We start from the raw sequence: 21,783 nt of genomic DNA, 5'->3' as shown, positions 1-21,783 counted from the left end.
GACTTTAGAACAGTTTGACTCCGTTCAAGCTAATGTTTGGTCTCTCAGCTGTCTGAGTAACTGATGGAGACTGGAGGCTTCTTTGTGCACAGATCAGCAGCTACTGGTGACTGTATGGCATTTAGGGAACATCTGTCAGTCGTAGTACTGAAGCAACACAGAGGTGATGCTGAAACAATTGAATTCCAGGACATCCTATTTTGTCTGAATAAATCAGAAAAGGCTCTGCGTGGTGGACACTATTTGAGAATCCCCTAGCGTCAGTCACTGCTGAGGAAAGTACATTCTTGTGAACTTTGAGCTTCATATTTGAGCAGCTTTGCATGCTTTGGCTGCACAGAACAAACTGGCACAAAGACAGAACGGCATCAGTCAGTGCAGCTGCAGCCGGATTCACTCCGATCCTGCTGGACTCTTTGGATTTATTCTCGACTTCTGATGGAGACATCAGAGTTGGAGTAGTTTTTTTTTTTTTTGAGGGTCATTTAAATTTAATGATCTTATATGAGCTCAGATTTAATGGCTACACGTGTGGTTTGGTCCGTGAACGCCTTGTGTTACGACTTAAGTGCAGATCTGTGAAACCATGCTGCCTCGTGTGTTATTGTGCTGTTTGTGTGGACTCAGAGGGCTGTTATGTTCCAGGTTGTTTTGGCAAATGTTTTACTCGAGCTGGCCTGTTGGATGTTAATTTCCGGCCATTGCAAAACCGTGTTCATTATTAGCGCTTCAGTATTTGTTAGTCCTGTACATTATATTTAGAGGGCTGTACTACGAAGCCTGATTAGTGGATTAGCAAGTATGAGTTTTTAATGTCACAAAGGTGGCTCTATTTTTTATTTTTTTTAACCTGCTGGATCACCATGGTAACTGATGCTGCGCAGCTAACATGCTCTGAGGGGTTTACAGCTAAGCATGTTAGATGCAGCCAGGCTTTCTTTGTGTAAGTCAGTCCACAGAAACGAAAACCCTAGTCAGAGATCACAGGTGTCACAAAGGTGGTTTTCAACTGCCTTTGTTAACTCAGGCTTTCTGCTTCAGACTCTGTGTGCGTTCACATAAAACAAGTCACGTGATTCTTCTGCACAAAACGATCGTGTGCAGCTGCTTCAGTCAACAAGTTGTTTTAATGGAGAACAATGAGGAATATAAAAAAATTATGACTGTAAAAAGCGCTGCTACTGCAAATGGTGCAAGACAGAAATGCTGGTAGAAAACTGTTCAACATGCTCATATATAATATTGTATCGATGTAGCCGATTATTTCCAACTGACAGCTGCATGTTAAAGTTCAACTTTAAACTTCATATATTTAAACATAATCTTGTATTAAAGTGCATTTAGGTCTAACGCTGACCCATAATGCAGGATAACAATTTACTGTTTGACATCATGTTACTGATTGAATATTCTCTGTAATAAATACCAGCAGAATAAAACATTTTCTAATCTGTGTTTTATCAGCTGCAGTACCAGCAGAGTAAACAGACTTGACAGAAAATCATAAAAACATATTTATGTGATTTCCAACTAAATACATGTGAGGTTCCCATGGCAATGCAATGCATACGGTGTGTGATGCTGTAACTACACGGCTTCATTCGGTGAGATTAGTACAGTACAACTCAACATGTTTGCAGGTAAAACACATTCCCTCAGCTGAGAATTTGTATCGCTCACAAAAAATCGTCAGAAAACGATCTGGTTAAAGGGAGACGCTTCTTCCTACTGATTTAAATCCTAAACTCTGAACGTAATCTGCTCCCGACCAGGTTAGCTCCACAGCATCTGTAACCATGGAGATCTAGCAGGTTAAAATAGAACCACCTATGTGACACTGAAAACTCTGACTTTAGGCTCAACATACCATGCAGCTGTTTTTACCTCACACTGACAACAAAAACAGGAATTTAGTAGAAAGTCGCATCTCCGTACTTGAACCAAGATGCAACATCGGTTGTCGTCTGCTGTGTTGTTAGATTATCATTTGCTAATTAATGATCAAACTAAATTCTGATGTGTTGAGAGTTGCAGCTTGACTGCAGCTTGCAGTGATGTAAGATTATACAACACAAGTCCGAGACAAACATGGCAGGTCTGGCAGGTTTGGAGTTTTATTCTGAAGAGTCTCCGCGGTCGACTACGAAATGCAACCCAATCCGCAGGTCCTTCTAAGGAGATATTTAGTCTCATATCTGGAAGCTGTCCAGTCTGAGGAATGTAGAACTTAGAGTTTACATGGTATGAAAATGATTTAAAGTTAGAAGTCCGTCCTCCATTTCAGTGGTGTAGTTTTGATCTCCTTATTGTACAGAATATTTAGTTCTCCAGCTATCCAGCAGTGTGATTTCTATGGAAGTTTGGCATAAAATTTCCGCGACACTCAAGCTTAGATTGATGTTGTGTCTAAGTCTTTCTTTCTTGTGCATGTTTTGCCATCAGACGTCTTGCTGCTTTCTTGGGTCTCCGACGTTGTGTGTATCTGACATGAAGATAAAAATGTTGCAGTCTTGTTGTGGTGGTCCAGTCTGATAAGAACCGTCCAGCTGAGCCGTGATGATCCACAGTCACACTTCAAACCTGAGTGTTGCGTGCTGTTTCTGTGTATTTCTATGCAGCTAAGGGGTTTGGGTGATTCTCTGGAGAGCTGGCATTGATTTAAAATGTCACCCAATACCAAGAATGTAAAGCTGTGTGGACTTTATCAGTTTCAGGACATGTGGAAGCGATCACAGTTTGGAGGGAAGGCTCTGAAGTCGACATAATTGTGTTTCACTGTACAGTATTGCATAACACGACGTCATTGTGTTCAACTCTTGGATGTGTTTCACAGCCAGATCACATGTTTGGCTTTACCCCTCAGCCAGTTAAACCCAGTGAGGACCCCAAGGTGATTCCAGGTTTATAGTTGAGTTTCAGGACCAGCTGGCAGGTTTTCAGCATCTATAAAATGTCCTCACAGTCAGTAATGAGCAGTCGTGTGGGGTTTCAACACCGAGCGGCTGATTAAAACTGACACAAAGGGCAGCCGGAGTTAATTATAATGATGAAAATATTGTTTATCTCACCTCAGCTGTTGTCTGTATCAACGGAGAGTGTTGTAGTTAACCACAGATGAACAAAAAGAGCCTCAGAACATGGAAATATCAGTTTCTTCATGGGGGGGGTTCAGTTTCAGGTTTTTGTCCAAACCAGTCTGAAGTGTTTCCATAGTGGCTGCAAAAAGTGGAGTGAAAATCTCAGGGACACGGAGAGTGCAGTAATGTTTAAATATCAGGGGCTTACAAAATGAACAAACGTGAACAGGGTCAAAGGTCCGATAAGTCGGGAAGAAACACCTGCATGCTGACATAAGGCTTCTACTGATGCAGAGAAGAATAGAGTTAGATTGGAATTCCTTTATTGCTGGTGCTTGTTGCAGTGTTCTAGTTGCACATTTCTGGTTGCACTTTGTGCTTCGTTTGCACATTTATTAGCTGTATTGTCTGTCCTTGTGCAGTTGTGTGTATATATGTGTTTATAGATTTGTTTTCTATATTTTTATTTTGCATAAATGTCATGTTGCACGTGACAAAAATGATATTTTAACATTTGAAATTGGAAAATGAGGAGAAACAAATTTCTAAACAGTCTTTATTCATATAGTTTATGCATATATGACTTTAATTCTGGTTTGTACATTCTAAAGCTACTTATCAGACCACAGAGCTTGATTTAAACAGATTATCTTGAGTTTTTGTCTGTTCCATTTGAGCCTTAGTTTCAGTTCTCCTTTGTGTTCACATCTTTTCTACTTCCTCTGAGCTTCTCTTCAGCAGCCAAACCAAACATCTTCCTACAAAACATCGCTGTGTGTTCACATCTGCAGGAATCAGATTAATCATATAGACACTCAGGGTTTAGTTCCCGTCACTTCACAGGACGTCATATTGACTTACATTAACTCCTGCAGACTCACTCTGACTGCCATATGAGCCATTGCCTTGAAATTTACTGATTTATGTCCGGAAAAGCACGTCTACACACACACTGTTCCAGCTCAAACATCTGTTTTATTCTTTGGAAGTACAACACACAGAATCACACAGATCCTTCTTCACATGTGACTGTAATCCAAACAAGTTTCCAGTGATGCATATAATGAGTGTAAAAACTGTATTTAGGCTAAACATGAGCTTGTGTTTGTCTGCTTGGATCAGAAAGTTTGGTTTAGCTCCTCTGAAAGCGTGAAATACACAGAAAATGATTTACAGTTGAGCTTTATTAAATTTGTGTCCTGATACAAAATATAATTTCTCTCTTCTGCACATTTTAGATATATGTATTATTTATTTATTTTAAATTAGGACACCTGTAAGTGTCTCATGTCTTCCTTGGGTGAGGCGCGTAGTGATGCATCAATTAAATAGCCGGCCAGTTAAATGCCATTTTGACATAATCTGCATCATCTCATAGTAAACCAAAACAAATATCACATGTCCTGCTCAAAGGGGATCGTTGGATTTGTTGGCTTTTCCTGTATAATTTTCCAGCGCTAAGCCTTATTTTTAAAAAATTATTCTGAAAATTTGGTATCGTATATAACATTATGAGATCACTTGACTGGACATTAGGAGTACGTTAGGTCTGAAGTTAGGTGAGAAATTTGTAAAGCTGGAGTAAAGCAGGTATAAGTTACAAGCCAAAGTTGGCTGCTGTACATTGAGATTTCCAAGATAAATTTATAAACGTCGTTATAACAGAGTCTTCATTACTTTTGTAGAATTTATGAAATTGTCAAAAATTGTTAAAATGTCCTTTGTATGATATTTGTTCAGCCTGCAGGTTCCAACCCACAATCTGAATCTGTCCAGGTGTGTTTAGTGAATAGAAATCTTGACCGTAAGGGTGAAGAAAAATTTAGCTTGTCAAGCCATTTTTATTTAGTTACCTCAACTTGAATTTGGGTTTAAATCAACTTAGGCAGAGATTTGGTTTAAGTTACGCACATTATGAAGTTGATGCAGCATTATTATGTCAATACAACCCATTAAAATAATGTTTGCAACTTGAAATGTTTATCTAAATCACTACATTTTAATCTTGCTATTATGTACTGAATGAAGTGGTGGAAACAGATCACTGTGATCACCTTCTATAGTCTTTGCTGTCTGATCTGATCACCAACATATTCATCCACTGTTTTTTTCTTTCTTTAAATTAACTCCAAAATGATGTAATTATCCACAGACTTTTAATATTCTTTGTTCAGTTCAGCCTTAATATAAGACAGGATTTTGTTTTCTGATTATTGTTTTTAAAAAGTGGGGCCACGTTCTAATTTATGTAAAGACAGATGTGTGTTGATGGCATCAGAAGTAGTTTGAGTAAAGGTGTCCCTATCAATTGTGTTCACAAATGTGGTCAGTACGTTTTTATGAATCAGTGAGAACTGACAGTGTCTGACAAAAGATACACTGATGGAAGTTTCATATTTGATGAACAGGAATCTTGTCTGCTTGGATGAACAGGATCTTATCCTCAAAAAGAGACGTCTAGAATGGAGGGTTTGGTCTTATAATTGAGCAAGTATGATTAGCAGTTGAGAACGCACAGAGCTCAGATCAGACTGAAGTGTAGCCCGTTTAAAAACAAAGTTCTTATCTGCAGCAGGAACTTCCTGTTGGAGGCCCCAAGGAAAAGGTGGGTCTGAGGCAATTACTTGGTTCCTCTGCAGCGAAGGTGGAGCTGAGCGGTTGTTACTGGTTGCTTTGAAGTAGATGATCAGCTGATGAAATGAGATGTTCTGATGAGAACAAACACACATGGCCTGTTTGGTTCACTTTGCCAAGACTGTGTTGGTTCATTTTAGCTGCAGAGGAGAAGTTCGAACATCAAAGTGCAGGTTTTCCTCTTCCAATTGTTTTTTGTTTGTCAGAGTCTTTTTTATCTGGAATCAAATATTAATGAGTGCAGCTTTAATCCTCTGGATTCCAAAACCTGCCGGCAGATTTAAAAGGCCTGCTGTTGTCAATATACAAAATCACCACAATGGCATTATTTATCAGCCAGGAACAGAAAGAATCAACTAATGTCCTTCAACTAATAGTAGTTAAAATGACATGTAGTAAAAATGAACCAAATCTGAGCATAAAAATGTGACTTTTCATCAAAATCAATTTATTCTACATGTCTCACTTAAAATTATTCCAAACATTACTGTTTGCTCTAACCAGATTGGGATAAAAACTAAGCAGTCTGTGTTCTGAGGTGCAACAATCAAGTCATTTTTAGTGACTCAGCTGGGATCAGCAGTGGAAAATTCAGAAAGTTTTCAGTTGAACTGCAGGCAGTGTTTCTACAGAGCATAAAGGAGATGGCAAGAGAGACTCAAGGGCAAAATAAAACCTACTGGATCAATAAAATAAATGCTGCATGGCTCAACAATGGTAAACAGAGGAGCAAGTAGTTGGAAGATACATTCACAGCTTTCTACAGCTGATGTGCAGAGTAGAGTGAAAAACTTGTAGAAGCCAAAAAACTGAAAAAGTTAAATGTCTGAAAAATGACGCACAGTAAAGACGACACGCTAAATAACACAAACGAGACACAATATGATAAAAGTGAGACCGAAAATGCGAAAAACAAGACATAAAATGGCACAAAACGACATACAGAATCACCACAAGGAGACAAACCTTTCCCAAAGATCCATAAAAAAACCCCAAAACAAGATAACACCTGTGGACACAAAAAATACATACATGTTGGACATTAGTGAAGTTTTTTGTATTTTTGTAAAATGAAGGATTCCCCCCCTTTCTGATGGCTGTCATTCTAACTGTGTCATGCTGCTCAAAAGACATTTGGCTTTTGAAGTTCTCTCTCCTTCTAGTCATGGTTGTTCCACAGAAGTGCAGGACTTTATATTGCAGTGACAAATTTGCAAAAATGTGATGAAAGCAACAACAACAAAACTCACTTCAGAGAGTTAAAAACAGTTTAGTTGCAAATGACTATGTGCTTTATTTCTGATTTTTACATCGAATTGATTGTTTTTTATTTGTGTTTTTGCCATTTTTTATTAGCCTGTGGATGTTAGCAATCACTTCAAAGTAAAGCCTCTTTGTTATTTGGGAAATGTTTGTGTGCTAGTGATGGGTTTTTGGTCAATAAAATGCTTAAAGATGCGAGTGTAAATTCTGCAGAGCCTCAGAAAAAAAGTAATGAATCCAAAATGTAATGACACCATCAATTAGTTACAAAAAAACTAAAACAAAACAAAACAAAAAAACTTAAGCTGGTGATCAAAAGTCACACATTTGTAAACAACTGTTGCTGAAATGCAAAACTGTTTCTGAGAACTGCAGCTGTGTTTCTGCTCACAGACTTTTAACCTTTCAGTGGGACGTAATTGGTGATTTGGGTCCGAGTTCCTGATTCATGAGTAAATGATTTCTTCCACCTCTGCAGCAGATCGGTGGGAGGAGCGTCGGCTGGGAGGCGTTTCTGCAAGAACCAGCCTGCACCTCCACACATGGCTGTAGGACTCGTGTGTTCAGCTTGCAGAGGTTGAGGACGCAGAGCGGCAGATCTGTAAGTTACTCTCAGTGTCTGAGCTGCAGTGCATGAATGGAAATGTGCAGATAGTGAAATGCGTGAAGATTGAGCAGCTGTGTGTTTGTTACCTGTCTCACCTTGAGACCTGCAGAGTTGGTTTTCAAGGCTGCTATGCAACTTTAGAGCTCCAAGGAGACGAGATTTTCTTCACCTAAATCACTTTGTATTGCATGCACACTCACTTCTACATACATTTAGGTTCTTTTACATTCAGTTTAGGGTTCTGTAATGATTCTAATCTACTCTGTGATGTCTTAATGCACATAGTTTTAATGTGTAAGAATGTGTAAGGTGATTTAGGATATAAAACCATGACTCTCAATTCAAGATTGTCCTTTTAATGCACAAAAATCAATATAAATTAATGTTGTTATGCATATCATTTTAGTTTTGGTCTGCATATCCATAAAAGTGTACTTAGCCTACTAAGTTTAGCATATTTCATACATATTTTTGCAAAGTTTTTAAGACCTTTTTAGTGGAAAATCTCCACAATATTGTAGTATTTGGAATAGAAATAGTCAAAATGCCGTAAATCTGTTGAATGCAAGAGTCTAAAGAGGATTTTTTTTGTTTTTTAAATATCTATAAATTGAAGTTTTGTCTGCGGCTGTTTTTAATTTCTTTTGCATGTTAATGATGTTTAGCTTCAGAGCAAACTCACTTTTTGTCAGTTTTATTACTGAGAAGGATCTTCATCGAGACAGTCGGGCTGCTGCAGTTATTTATTGACTCTAAGCTTTTATTAGTGATTATTCTAAGTCTGTAAAACGGGTTTCTTTTATTAGTTGTGGTCTGTAAAAATTTAGTATCCTATCAAGCTGCAGGAATCCGGAAGGCAGTTTGTCTAAAGGACTATACCACCGTTTTTGCATGTTTAAACCAGCAAATTGTTTCCTAAATTACTTATTTTTCACTTAAAATGTTAAAAAAATAAATAGTGAAAGACATCTTAAAATGCGTTTTGGACTGTTTGTTTGACAAAACATAAGATATCAGAGCTTTAACCAGCAAATGTTTGAGATTTTGTCTTGAAAATCCATCCTGAAAGTTAGTACATTTTAAGTTGAATTATGAATTAATCAGATCATTTCAGCTTCCTGGTTGTAGCAGTGAAACAACAGCAAATAGTTTTATTTGTACATTGCGTGTCCTCCTCTTGAGTGTCTGCTTCTGATCTTTCCTCACCGCCTTCAGGCCACAGTAGGAGGTCTTTTTCTGTTTTTTTGTTTTTTTTTTTACATTATGATATGTGGACTGAATGTACAACACATGTTCACGTTAATAATTCACCACATGTTTGTTGTTCAGACTCTGTAGGACACTTCAGAGCTGAGCCCACTATGTTATTTTCTCTGTAAAGTGGTTTTAGTTGTTGTGTTAGATGGTATTTGTGTGAAATTTCTCTGAGGCTCTGGTGAGATCAAGATGTACGGAAGTCCATTAATGACAAAAATAGTCGCACAAGCAGAGAAGACGTGATTCCAGTCCGACTATATGTTCAGTAGAAGTTTAGAAGTTGATTTGGTGCATCATAGTCGTTTTTAATTCTTTGCAAAGTGACTTATATTTTACTGTTAATTCAGAAAAAAAGCCCCAAGGTACATCCACAAGAGAACACAGTATCTTTGAAGCATTTTTTGGGTGAACACATGCATGAATTGGAGGGAGGACTCAAGAATTCAAGGTGAGGATTTAAGGAGTAGAAGGGCAAAAGTTTAAACGCTTGGGGTCGACTGTTTGAAGGTGCAGAGAGCAGGCAGGGAGGAGAACGATGTCAGGAGTGATTTGCAACGCAAGCAGCAAGAGTGAAAGTGAAGGTTTACGGCATGTTGGTGAGATCAGGTATTTTATATGGTTTGGAGACGCTGCTGCTGATGATGATATACAAGCAGAAGATGGAGTTGGAGGCGACGAGTTAAACATGCTAAAATTTGAGTTGAGAGTGACGAGGATGTGCAAGATGAGGACTGAGTTTATCACATAGACTGCTGTGTTTCAAAAACAATGCTACAAAGCGCAGTAAAATAAAATTAAATTAGGGCACTACAATGACAGAAAATGGCAAATGAAATCCAGAATGAGATAATAAAGTTCAGACAAAGAAGGGGCAATTACAGCAACGTACTGCTGACACACCAGAAAAAGACCTCATTATCCTGTTATTACAAGGAAAATTACTCCTTTGCACAATTTGATTAAGTTCTCTGTCATGCTAGAGTCAAGTTATGGTGACATTCTGCTGGTATTGATCATAGTGGATGATATGTTGATGAGTCATGTACCCACGGATCCTTCAGGGTCAACCATCTCTGATTTGCAGGACAACAACATTTGGACATTTATAAAGATAATTGGGAAATTTTAGCTCGACGTATCAAATGGTTTTCTGCAATATGCTGTCTTGCGTTGCCTGTTGACCCACTTTCAGCAGGCTTTTATTTGCAGATTATAATCTGAGGTTGTTTGATTGACAGTTAAAAATGAAAGCCTGAGTTTTCCACTGTTATTTCTCATCGTATCATTGATTCTGCAATATTGGACAAGTGGAGTAAATTGATTGTGAATGAGTTTAAAGATGAAAGAAAATTGAGCCGTCATGAAAAGTCCAATCTTTGAGCACAATAACAAAAACAACAGATAATGCAGAAGTGAACTTGTGATATGAACCATATGTTGCTTCATGTCTCAATAACACAAAACAGAACTCATAGAATACGATTTAATTTAAAATACTTGTTGAATTTTAATATCTGATAAACAGGATATGACAAGTTTTACCACTAACACAAAAATATTGGTAAATAGTCTGAACAGTGTTGTTTTTCACTTCTTTTTTTAATCTCAAGTTTATGCATTAATAATCTGAGTGAATATTTGACTCCATTCACCTAAATCGAAAGGTGTTTTTTTTCCTTAAAATTTTTCATTTACAAGTTTACGCTCAGAAATTTGGAGTTTCTCTTTCACTCCTTTTTCCAGCTAATTTTGTTTGAGTTTTTTTTTTTTGAAATTTCAGTCCAGCTCTGTAAAAACATTTACTTTAACAGACAACAGCCCTTTTACACCTGGAAATGTTTTGTCTTTGTGTCACTGTTGAGCTTCCATACTTAAAGTGGCTCTGCTTAGTGTCTACAAATCTGCTGCAGCCTTCAGAGACACAATTCACTGTGCAGCCTCCATCCTCACCCTCCACCTCACCCCTTCATCTGTTTCCTTTCCTTCCATCTTTGCCTGTTTGAACCTTCTCTTGAACAAAAAGCGCCACAGTGTTTATTACGTAAGACTCCTTTAGGGACCTGAAGTATGTCGGTGCGACTCTTTTGTGGGTTCTGTTTCATTCAGTGATCCGTTTCACTTTATTCTACCACAATCATCTGTTTGACTTCAGTGCTGCTCTCCCGGAATTCCTGCATGCATACAGACTCCTTATGATACAGCCTGTTCAACATTTAATTGCTTTATTGTTGGGTCTACAGTGGTCTTACTGCTTTAAATCTAATCAGATTTTCTTGTTTCTTTTTGAATCATTCACTCCGAAGGCCTGGAAATCAATAAAAATGTATTAGTTGTCAGTTAGTAAATTAATCGTTCTCTTTTCTGTGAATATTCTCTGGTTTGTTTTCTCCTCTGTGATGGTAAACTGACTTTTTCATGTCTGTTGTTGTAGCTTTGAGGGCAGAATAACTGCCACTAGAACTCCACTTTAGGAAGCAGGAGGTTCTGGGTTCAAATCCAGGACACAGTTGTGTGAATTAAATCCTCACGAGCCTCTGTGGTTCACTCAGATGCATTAAGAAGCTCTTTATTAACAGCAGGACAAATGGATGAATCTGCTGAACAAGATGAGAAACCTTTGAGACTCCACAGATGCTGCAGACCGCTCAGTCACACTTTACATTAAAACGCAGATGAGTTCATTCAGCTTTGACCATGTGTGGCTGAACGTTAGATATACAAACACACCACAGAAACGGTGACGGAGGAAACGCAGACAAAAGCTATTTGTCTGTTACCACGACGTGAACAGGACTTAACCAAGATCTGGTTATTACACGGTTTAAGTCCCTTCTTATGAGGTGTTTACATTATTGTCCTTTTGTGTATCATAGATCTGCTGCAGGTCAAATGTGAGTGTGTATATATATTTGTATGTGTGTGTGTGTGTGTATGTGTATGTGTGTGTGTGTGTATGTGTGTGTGTGTGTGTGAGGGACAGAGGGAGGCCTTTTTTGGTCAGAGTTTACATTTCTGGAAGTACCGTCATTAGTGGGGATGTCGAGGGAGGCAGCAGCCAATCAGATGATCAGATAGGTTTCGGACTGTTGAGGTTTCAGGATGCAGGTCACTCCCCTCGCATACTTCAACAAACTGCAGTGACCCGGTTTTCCCCTCCGTCCTCTCTGCCGCCTGTGTCTCCTTAGAAAACCTTTAAACAACCTGCAGACACAAGAAGAAACGTGCTGCTGGGTTTCATGTGTTAAAGGATGATTCCAATTTTGTCATTCAGTGAAAAATCAATCAGTCTCCTGGACTCTCAGAATCAGTGGATTCTTTATCTACAATGATTTTAATATGTTTATTGGAGCCATGCAAAGTTTTGCCTTCATACTATGAGTATTTTCAGAGTTACAGTCCCTTGAAGTACTTATATGTGGGTTCAAATTTCATAATTTTCTAAAAAAAAAAAAAAAAGTTCCATTGCTGAGCCTAATAGTTTCATTAGTGCAGGAGACAGACGTATATACATTTTCAGGGCAGAAAAACACATTTGAACTGCAATCAAATCAATTTTACGTCCACTACAGGTGTCACAATCTAAAGACTGAACCTATTTTTTCGTAAATACTCCTCTGAGTATCAATATTATGGGATATATCATAGTTTCAACAGCAAAACTGAAGCAGTTTAATGTCTGACGTAGAGTCGTAGAATCAAGCATTGGTACCCTGGAAACTTTCAAGGCTCATATCAGCATCATCGATAGGTGGTTGTTCTCTGGTTTTGAGTAATTTTGAATACATTTTGGGCTACTTTAGGGAAATTTGAGAAAATTGTGTCATTTTGAAGAAGATTATGATAATTTTGGACACGTTTTGAGTCATTTTGGACAATTATTGAGGCATCTTGAAGGCATTTTTGTCATTTTGGATACATTTTCAGTAATTCTTGGTAGGTTTAGAGAAAACTTTGAAAAGTGCATTTTGGGTAATCTGTCAAAGCTCGTATCAGTATGTGATCTTGATGGTTGTTCAGAACAAGTTAAAGCAAATGAAAGGTCTCCTTTTTCTTACCGGTGATACCATCCTTATCTTATTGACATGATTCCATCTGTGTTAAAACTACTTTCAAATATAGGCATATTTGAAGTTTTAAATGTGTGTAGAACTCTTGCTGAAACACGCCTGAGCTCTTAAACTTCAGGGTTTTATAAATATATTTAAATTAATTCATCAATCATGGCTATGAAAAGATGCCATGTGCACAAAATGCAGTAAATTTGCACATCTGCAAGCTGCATTTTCCCCCCTCAGTCTTCTTTGGAAAACTGTAACACATGGATTTTAAGTGAAAAGCCCTTTTCCAGCCAGCCACAGATTCTTGGATTGGTGAAGATCTGGGTTTTTACTGGGCCACTCCAGAAAATTCCTCTCGTTGTCTTTAAACCATTTCTGTGCGGTTTCTGTATGGTTCAGATCATTGTCATGCTGGGAAACAAATGTTCTCCTAAGTTTTAGTTCTGTTGTAGACAGCATCAGGCTGTTTTCCAGGATTTCTCTATACTTTGCTGCATTCATTTTACCCACTGCCTCGGGGTGCGCGATAAGACGATATTAGATCGTGAACGATTAGAACGTGTAGACAATCTGCCCAATTGAGGAGATCGTATGGATCGTTTAGGTAACATTCTATAAATTGCAGTTCTATGCTGATGCACCGATGCACCAGAGGTATTACGTCGCCAACCTGATCAATCAATCATAACGAATTATGGACAGTGACGCAATTTCATACCTGCCTCCTTGTTTGTGTGTGTAGCGGTAGCCGCATGGAGAGTCATGGCTGAAAGCCAAACGGAGGAGTTGATCTCCGAATATCCACTGCAGCTCCTCTCCACACTCCTCAGTCTCGAAATACATGAAACCGAAATTGTGATTTTATTATAAAAAAATCGCGATATGATATTTTTGCCATATCGCCCACCCCTACCTCTACCTTTACAAACCTTCCAGGGACTCTGCTGAGAAACATCCCCTCATTGTGATGCTGCCATCGCCATGCTTCACAGTGAGAATGGTGTGTTTGTGATGATGTGCAGTGTCTGGTATCTACCAAATATAGCATCTAGTCTGATGGTCAAAAAAGTCAGACCAAAGAGCCTTCTTCCAGTTGACTTCAGAGTCTCTCACAAGCCTTTTGGATAAATTTAGTTCTGATTTTTTATTTTTTTTTCCTAACAGTTACTTTCACTTGGCCACATTACCATAAAGCTTTGACTGGTGAGGCTCAAGCAACGGTTTTTGCATGCACAGTCTCCTCCACCTCAGCTGCTCTTTCTGAAAAGCCTTCAGAGCAGTCATAGGTGTCTTGGTGGCCTCCCTCACTAAGTCTCTTTCTCGTAAGGACAGCATGCTGTAAACAGATTTTGTCCTTCCATTTCTAAATTGTGAGTTTAACTGGACTCCAAGAGATATTTAGTAACTTAAAGTTTTCTTGTACCTACACATCCCCTGACTTATGTTGTTCAAAAACATTTTCACAGAGTTGCTTTGAGTGATCTTTTGTCTTCACAGTGTAGTTGTATCCAGAAGTACTGATTCACTAGTGACTGGGCCTTTGAGATAACTGTCTTTATACTACAATGACTGAACACATTGACTGCACTCAGATTATCTCCATTTCGCTAACTGTGTGACTTCCGGCACGAACTGCAGGTGACTACTACTTTGTTTCACAGTTTGTGTTTTGACATAGCATTGTAGAAATCTGTTTTAACTTTGACATGAAAGTTTTTTGTTTTTTTTTGTAAACTGTCAAAAAAGCCAAGTTAAATTGATCATGATTTAATGTTGAAAAGCAATAAACGCGGGAGGGTGAATGCTTTCACATGCATTGTGTATTACATAATGAGGACCATGAATTCAGCCCAACATTACCGAAGAGCGTCTCACAAAGTTCACGTTTTATTTGCTTCCAGAGTTTTTTAATTTTGTGACAAACAGTGAGTACATCTCTGGTTCACATTAGGACTTTTAATGTATTTGCAAAAACATCTGGAGAGGCTCTGAAGTAACCAAAATCTGGTGGAAAGTCTGTGAACTGAGAGTGTATTCAAAGCATTTCTTGTCTTCAAACCGGTTATATAATCACGTGAAAGTATGTTAATTTCAATATTTGTTTAGTGCTCTGGCGTACTACGACAGCCGTTATCTGACACTGGTGGATGAGTTTATGTCTGGCCCAGTTTTCCAGCCTGGTACCATGTTTGGACATCGATTACTGTCCAGCATCATCCAAACCATAAATCACCATCTAATCAAAGCCCAATATTTTCAGAGAATCATCCATCTTGGCAGCAGTGCGCTCTAGTCCTTTGGGCAAAGAGATGAGTCTGTCCGCCTCCAACAGAATGCATTTCTCTGTAATTGTTGAGACTTTCTGAACTCTGCCAGCAAGGTTTTGCTTAAGTTTGAAAGAGACCACAATTTGCTTTTGGTTTCTCCTCTTTGAATGTGGTATATAGCTGCTTTTTTGTACGTGTGAAAGAACTGCAGACTTGAATTTAAGTCATTCTGGACATGTTTAGAGTCATTTTAGACACTCTGATAGATTCTGATATGTTTGAGACATTTTGGACATATTTTTAGTCATTCTAGACAAGTTTTGAAGTAATTTATACAAGCCTTGCATCATTTTGGACAAAGTTTTTATTGGTGGTGGCAGGACCCATAAAGCCACACATTAAACAGTCTATATTATTTTTTTTATGGTGTCACCTTTCCTTCATTGTGTTCTGTAGCTGTTTTTATTTATCTTTTTTTTTTTTAGTTGTTTGGTTTTTTGTACATGTAAAAGATCTGCAGTTTTGATCACTGTGGATAAGTTTCAAGACTTTTTTTTTTTGTTTGGAAATTTTGGAAATTCTTTCATTTTGAATAACTTTTGAAATTTTCTGGACAGGTTTTGAGTTATTTTGTGCAGGTTTCTGTTGGAGGTGGACAGTGCAAAGTTAGTATGACCCATAGAATCACACATTAAGCAGTTCATATTCTTGTTTTTGTGGTTTTTCCTTTCCATCTGTGTTTTATAAAGCTGTTATTTGTACGTGTAAAAGGCCTGTAAATTTGGGTTTGAGTCACTCTGGCAAAGTTTTGAGTCACTCTGGACAAATTCTATTTTTTATATACCTAATAATTTTTGAGTCATTCTGCAGAATGTGTTTTTTTTTTTTAAATGTCCGCAGTTGAAAAAGGCCCTCAGTAGTAACTGAACTGGAGGATAAATGCTGCCACAGATTTAATTTGACAACCGTTACCCAGCTGCTGCTGTAGCTCACCTGGTTGAGCTAGCGTCCTATGTGTAGGGCTACAGTCCCAATGTGGAGGTCATGAGTTCAAATCCCGCTCATGACTCTTTAGCTGCAAGGTGGCGCAGTTGGTAGCACTGTTGCTTCGCAGCAAGAAGGTTGCCGGTTCGCGTCCCGGTGGGGTCACCGGAATCTTTCTGCGTGGAGTTTGCATGTTCTCCCCGTGCAGCGTGGGTTCTCTCCGGGTTCTCCGGCTTCCTCCCACACAGTTCAAAAACATGTTGAGGTTAATTGGTGATTCTAAATTGTCCGTAGGTGTGAATGTGAATGTGCTTGGTTGTCTGTCTCTAAGTGTGGCCCTGCGATGGACTGGTGACCTGTCCAGGGTGTCCCCTGCCTTCGCCCTAAGTCGGCTGGGATAGGCTCCAGCCCCCCCGCGAAAAATGGACCGTTGCCCACACAAAAACCCCAGCATAAGCTCAGACTTCACCTTGTGGGAACAGCACCTGAAGTGTTGAAAACTTTAAAAGTGACTAATTTGGAAATCAAACGTCATCCTGAGTGCAGCTGAGCAGGTGTGATGGAGCCTCAACATGACTGTAAACTGTGCAAACCAGATGTTGAGTCTGTTGGCTTTGGGTTAGTGTACAGATGTAAACAGCGAGTCACACATACAAACACACACTGCAGACTGATGATTCCTCAGCTGATGTTTTGTCGCTGCTTTAGCTGATATCTGATGGATTTTTTTCCTGTTTACCTCTGAGCAGGAACTCACTTTGGTTTTGTGTACTTTATGGATACACTGATGGATCAGCACAAATACATTAGGATTGCCTCCGTGTGAAGGAAAAACTGGAACATACTTTTCACTATGCAGGATTATTCTACATTTTCAAAATATTAACATTCCTGCTTCATTTTAGTCATATTCCTGGACAGAATTCAGGGGCAGATTGCTGAATATATAAACTCAACTAAAAGAAAACACTGTCAAAGTGTAATGAAATGAACAAAATAAGATGCAAATTGAGTAGTTTGTGTCGGGTTTTTTTTTTTTAATATGAAGATTAGAAACATACAGTAACTTTCTGTTTTCCCCACCATGTGAGACGGCTGCAGCTGATTTTTCTTGTTAAATCAATTTAGTGTTTAATCGACAAACTGCAGCGTTACAATGAGGCCAAACAAAATTAAACAATGCATGTTTCCACAGAGCAGAGTGGAGACAAAAAGAGAGACCGAGAGGAAAATGAAACATACTAGATTAATATAAATGCAGCAGGGCTCAAAATCAGTTAACAGAGGAGCGAGTTGCTGGAAGATACAGTGAGCATGGTGAAACATCTTTCTACAGTTTATGTACAGAGTAGAATGAAAAAGGTTGCTATAAAACATGGAAATAGTTAAATATCTATTGCATATGGAGACAACATTTTTCCTCGTGTGGAAAAATGTTGCAGATGAGTCCAGGTTTTTGATTTTTTTTTCAGAATCAGATGGAAATTGGCCCAAACAGCTGCTGCATTAGAGAAAAGTCTAGTAGTTGTCAAATTTCAGATCAATGGCAGCAGTTCTACTGTGCAGAGATATTTTGCCTTTTGATTTTTCTGGTGTTTAATTGCGTCTTTACCTTGTTTTGTGCTGCAGGATCTTCAGAGCGTCTCTGAGCCTCCTGCTGAAGTGTCCTCGAGCCAGAATCAGGTGAGTTATCGCCTCAGTCATCTGTGAAGCCGACAGCTGTTTGGTTTCTCTTTCTCAGCTGTTCACTAGTAGAACAGGTTTTCACTGCATTGTGAAGCTTACATTCAACACTTGAAATCAGCCATAAAACCTCCTGTGTTTAGCGAACACGTCACCGCAGGCACTGGGATGGTTCTTTTCTTCTTCTGTGGTGCTTTAATGTTGCCTCAGAGGGATTATCCTCTGCCAGCTATGTGGAGAATCTTGTGGTTTTAAGAGCATGCAGTGGAATCCTATTTGTGAGTTGGAGCTGAAGTTGGTGGTAAATCAGCACCAAGTGATGATTGATTCTCTCCGAGGCCTTTTTGTATGAAACCTGTGTGGATTTGTGGCTCTTTCATGAGTGTTTGTTTTGAAGTATTTACAAAAAGCTTTAACTTTCTCCAAGATGTTTTTCTTCTCTTCATCTCCTGAGAAAATCCATAATGACAAGTGTCCTGCAGAAATTGGTTAGAAATACTTAAAATTCTGAGTTCTTGTTGCTGCCTGTTTTTCATTTAAAATGTGGACACATTTCCATATTTGTGCTTAATTCTGACATTTGCTCAGCATTGGTAGCATTCTTCATTTTCATGAGAGATTTAGCTGGGAGGCAAACAGTGAACAGGTTTCCATACATGGGAGAACAAATTCTTTAATATGTTCATAATAAAGAATGAATGAAACTTATATAGGTCACAGTCAGAGGAGTTCATGGAGTTCAAACCAGCTGAATCCAGACTAAACAAATCCCAACATTTAGACTTAGTCTGGTCTTATCATGCTGAAAGCAGTAGGCCAGCTTCTACTGCTTTCATATTATCAGGCAGGAAAAAACTAAACGAAGCAGCACAATCAGTCTTCTGTTGCCTTGATATACAGAAATTTCTGCAGTTTCCTGTTATATCTGACTGCTTGTTTAACAAAAAAAGTCTCATACTAAGTACATGAAACCACAATTAACCTAACTGGTTAAAAATTCATTTTTTATTCTCAGTTTTTATCATTTCAGGATTCATTTGAAACAAGTCGTAGGGCTCGGGTTGATCTTTCAAGACTTTTAAAAATTCTGCTGAGGTGTTTTGAATATTAAGCATGTCTTTGTATTTAAACATCCCATTTTGAACCCTTTTTAAATTAAAGTATTCCATGCCCCCACTGTTTTTCTTTCAGTTTTTCAGCTCAAAATCCTGCATATATGATTCATTTCAGAGTGACGCCTGGTTTTAGCTTCCTGCTAAACATTCTCTTTCGCTCTGAAAACCGATGAGCTGCTGCTGTCCCCGCCCCCTTCAGGAAGAGAACTCTCTCTGCATGTGTGATTATCAGCCAGACAACTGGTTGTTTAGATGAAAGGTAGCATCTGTGTCTAATTCTTACTGGATTGTAAAGCTAGGAGGAAAACTTTACCAGTCCAGGTCTCTGAACAACCACAAAAACACAATAAAATGGCTTTCCACCACATGGGACCTTTTAAATTTGACATTGTTTCAGAGCACTGATAATCTGAACATTTGCTTACCTACAGACGCTACAGTTTACAGATGTTCTCTAAACACCTCACAGTCATCAGTAAATCAGAAAAGAGAGACAAAATTATTTTCAAAAAGTCAAAAATGGCAAGTATGAAAGATATATCAAAGAAGAAGTAAATATATTCTAAAAAACGTAAAAATTCTGAATATAGGTAAAGCAAAAATCAAGAGAAACGTTAGAAACTTTATATTAGAAGTAGATTTTTTTTATTAGATTTTTATTTCTTTTAAAAAGTGTCAATTATTAGAAAATGTAAACAAAAATCTACAATTTTATGGAAAAAGTAAAATGTATGAAAAGTCATGTTTTTGTTATCTTGATAATATTGTTTTCTCTAAAAATGTAAAGAAGAAAGAAAAGTTAATATTCAAAGAAATATCTAAGAGGAAAACATTTTTTTTTTTAATCTAATTTTATGATTTTTGTTTTTAAATTGAAAGCTGCATGATGGTGAATGTTAAACGTTCTAACAACTTTTTTTCTCCACAATTTACTATTCTTTTACAGAGTTTCCTTGTTAATAAGAAATTTTTCTTTGTTAACATCTGGGGACATGGGAAACAAATAATAAATGTATATATTTACTTAAAAAAACAAACAATAAAAAGGTAAATCACATCTGTTTTTATAAATGGAACCGTGTTCTTTTACATTTGATTGCAAAATTACACTTCGTTTAATGTATTTAAATCAGCTAAAAGTTGTCTTTGTTATTCAGATATTTGCATTTTTTTTCTGTTGTTTCAATCTTTGAATCTTAGTGTTGTATCGTTGTTGTTTTTTTTACTTGTTTTTTTCCTGCACCCTTGCTTTCAGATTTTTTAAAATATAATTTCTTTTACAGCGTATATCGCCCAGTGTGCTTCATTTTTTTTCTTTTTTTCTTCAAAATCTACTTGTGGCTTTCCGATCGATTACCATGCATCACTTTTAGGGGAGTTTTCATGTTTCCACCATGTATTTAATCAGTCGATGTGTTTTACACGTCGTCCAGATGCTTGTAATGGACTGAGAACCGCAAAGATTCTAACATTGGAGCACTTCAGCCTCTTGCAGCAGCTCTGTCAGTTTTAAATCATCTTCACCTCTGACGCAAAATCAAACACAGACTCAAGGCAGACGTTTGTATAAACGGCTGCAAATGCCTGGGAGTCCTGCTGGTGTTTTCTGGCAAACTCACCGTCTTCGCTGCACTAACAGCAGACCACAGTTTATTCTGCCTGTTTTCTGTGGGAGTGAACACTATCAGATCTTACTGAAATCCTCGAGGTGTTCACCAGGGAACTCTGGGAAACCACAAGTGTGTTCAATTAGCAGAGTTCTGGCTTGTTTTCCTCCCCTGCGAGGCTGAGTTTGAAGATAAAAAGCAAGTTAATTGGAGCAGCAGGTTATTAAGGCTGATCAGAGGAGTCTGTCAGAGATCTCACCTGATAATGGTTTTATGGGTTTCCATGTTTTTGAGACCTGCTCTCTTTTCAGGTTCCAGGAATATTTGTTCTTTTTTTAGTGCAGTAAATTGAATTAATGTGGGAAGGCTCAACATTTTAACAGGACGAAGCAGCCAGATGAAGTCTGGAGGTTTGCAGCAGGTTTTTGTGCGCCCTGGCGGCCATGTTGACAGGCATCGGTGAACAGTTTGGAGCAGATTTAACGCTCAGTCTTATTGTTGGCCTGGTTCTGACTGGAACCGACACTCCATCTGGCAGTTTATGTGATTCAGTACACCAGATATCTGTAATCTGAAGTGTCCTGAGATGACTGTTTGTGCTGCGAAGTTTTCTCATTAATTCTGTCCGATGGAAACCACTTTGTGTCACTTCATTAAATATGAAGGAGCCTTGCCTTGTTAAATAACTAATGTGTCTGCTCAGCTCACCGTCTCCCTTGTAATAACACACCTGCTGATGCATCCAGTCAAAGGTTAAATTCACTTTTTCCTTGACATAAACGTCCTTCTGAGGCCGAGTGGTGCTGAACTAAAGGTTAATAACTGAGTAAAACATAAGAAAAAGATGCAAAAAGGTCAAATGTTTGAGGAGACCAGCTGCCATCAGGGGAAGTATTATTAATATTTTGGAAGCACAAAATAATAACTCAAGCTCTTGATTTGAAATTGGATGCATTAATTTGTTTTCAGTGAACAGTTTTGAACATTAGACTGGTTTAATTTCACCCATATATATATATATACATATAATTTTTTTTACAAGTGATTAATCATCTTTTCATTTTTTAAATTGCTGTTTGTAGCTTCTCAAATGTGAACATTTTCTGCGTTTTACATCACAATAAACAGATTTTGGACAATCGATGAGCCAAACAAGACATTCAGCTATGAAACAAGTAATCTTGGCCACGATTACCGACATTCTGAACACTAAACAAGTAATTACATGTTT

The 21,783-nt window shown here is 38.1% G+C and overlaps 1 protein-coding gene across 3 annotated transcripts in view; it reads left to right on the top strand.

Moving 5' to 3' along the window:
* col6a4a (collagen, type VI, alpha 4a) overlaps positions 1-21,783 on the top strand; it is a 93,568-nt gene that overhangs the window by 1,491 nt on the left and 70,294 nt on the right. For all 3 annotated transcript variants that reach the window (XM_008297971.1, XM_008297970.1, XM_008297969.1), the window contains exons 2-3: positions 7,527-7,575; positions 17,777-17,830. The gene's annotated coding sequence lies outside the window, so the exon portion shown is untranslated. The remainder of the gene's footprint in view (positions 1-7,526; positions 7,576-17,776; positions 17,831-21,783) is intronic.

This window comes from Stegastes partitus, unplaced genomic scaffold, assembly GCF_000690725.1.
Source record: "Stegastes partitus isolate 25-593 unplaced genomic scaffold, Stegastes_partitus-1.0.2 Scaffold1265, whole genome shotgun sequence".
Taxonomy (NCBI): Eukaryota; Metazoa; Chordata; class Actinopteri; family Pomacentridae; genus Stegastes; species Stegastes partitus.
This window is presented reverse-complemented; position numbering and strand designations above follow the sequence as displayed.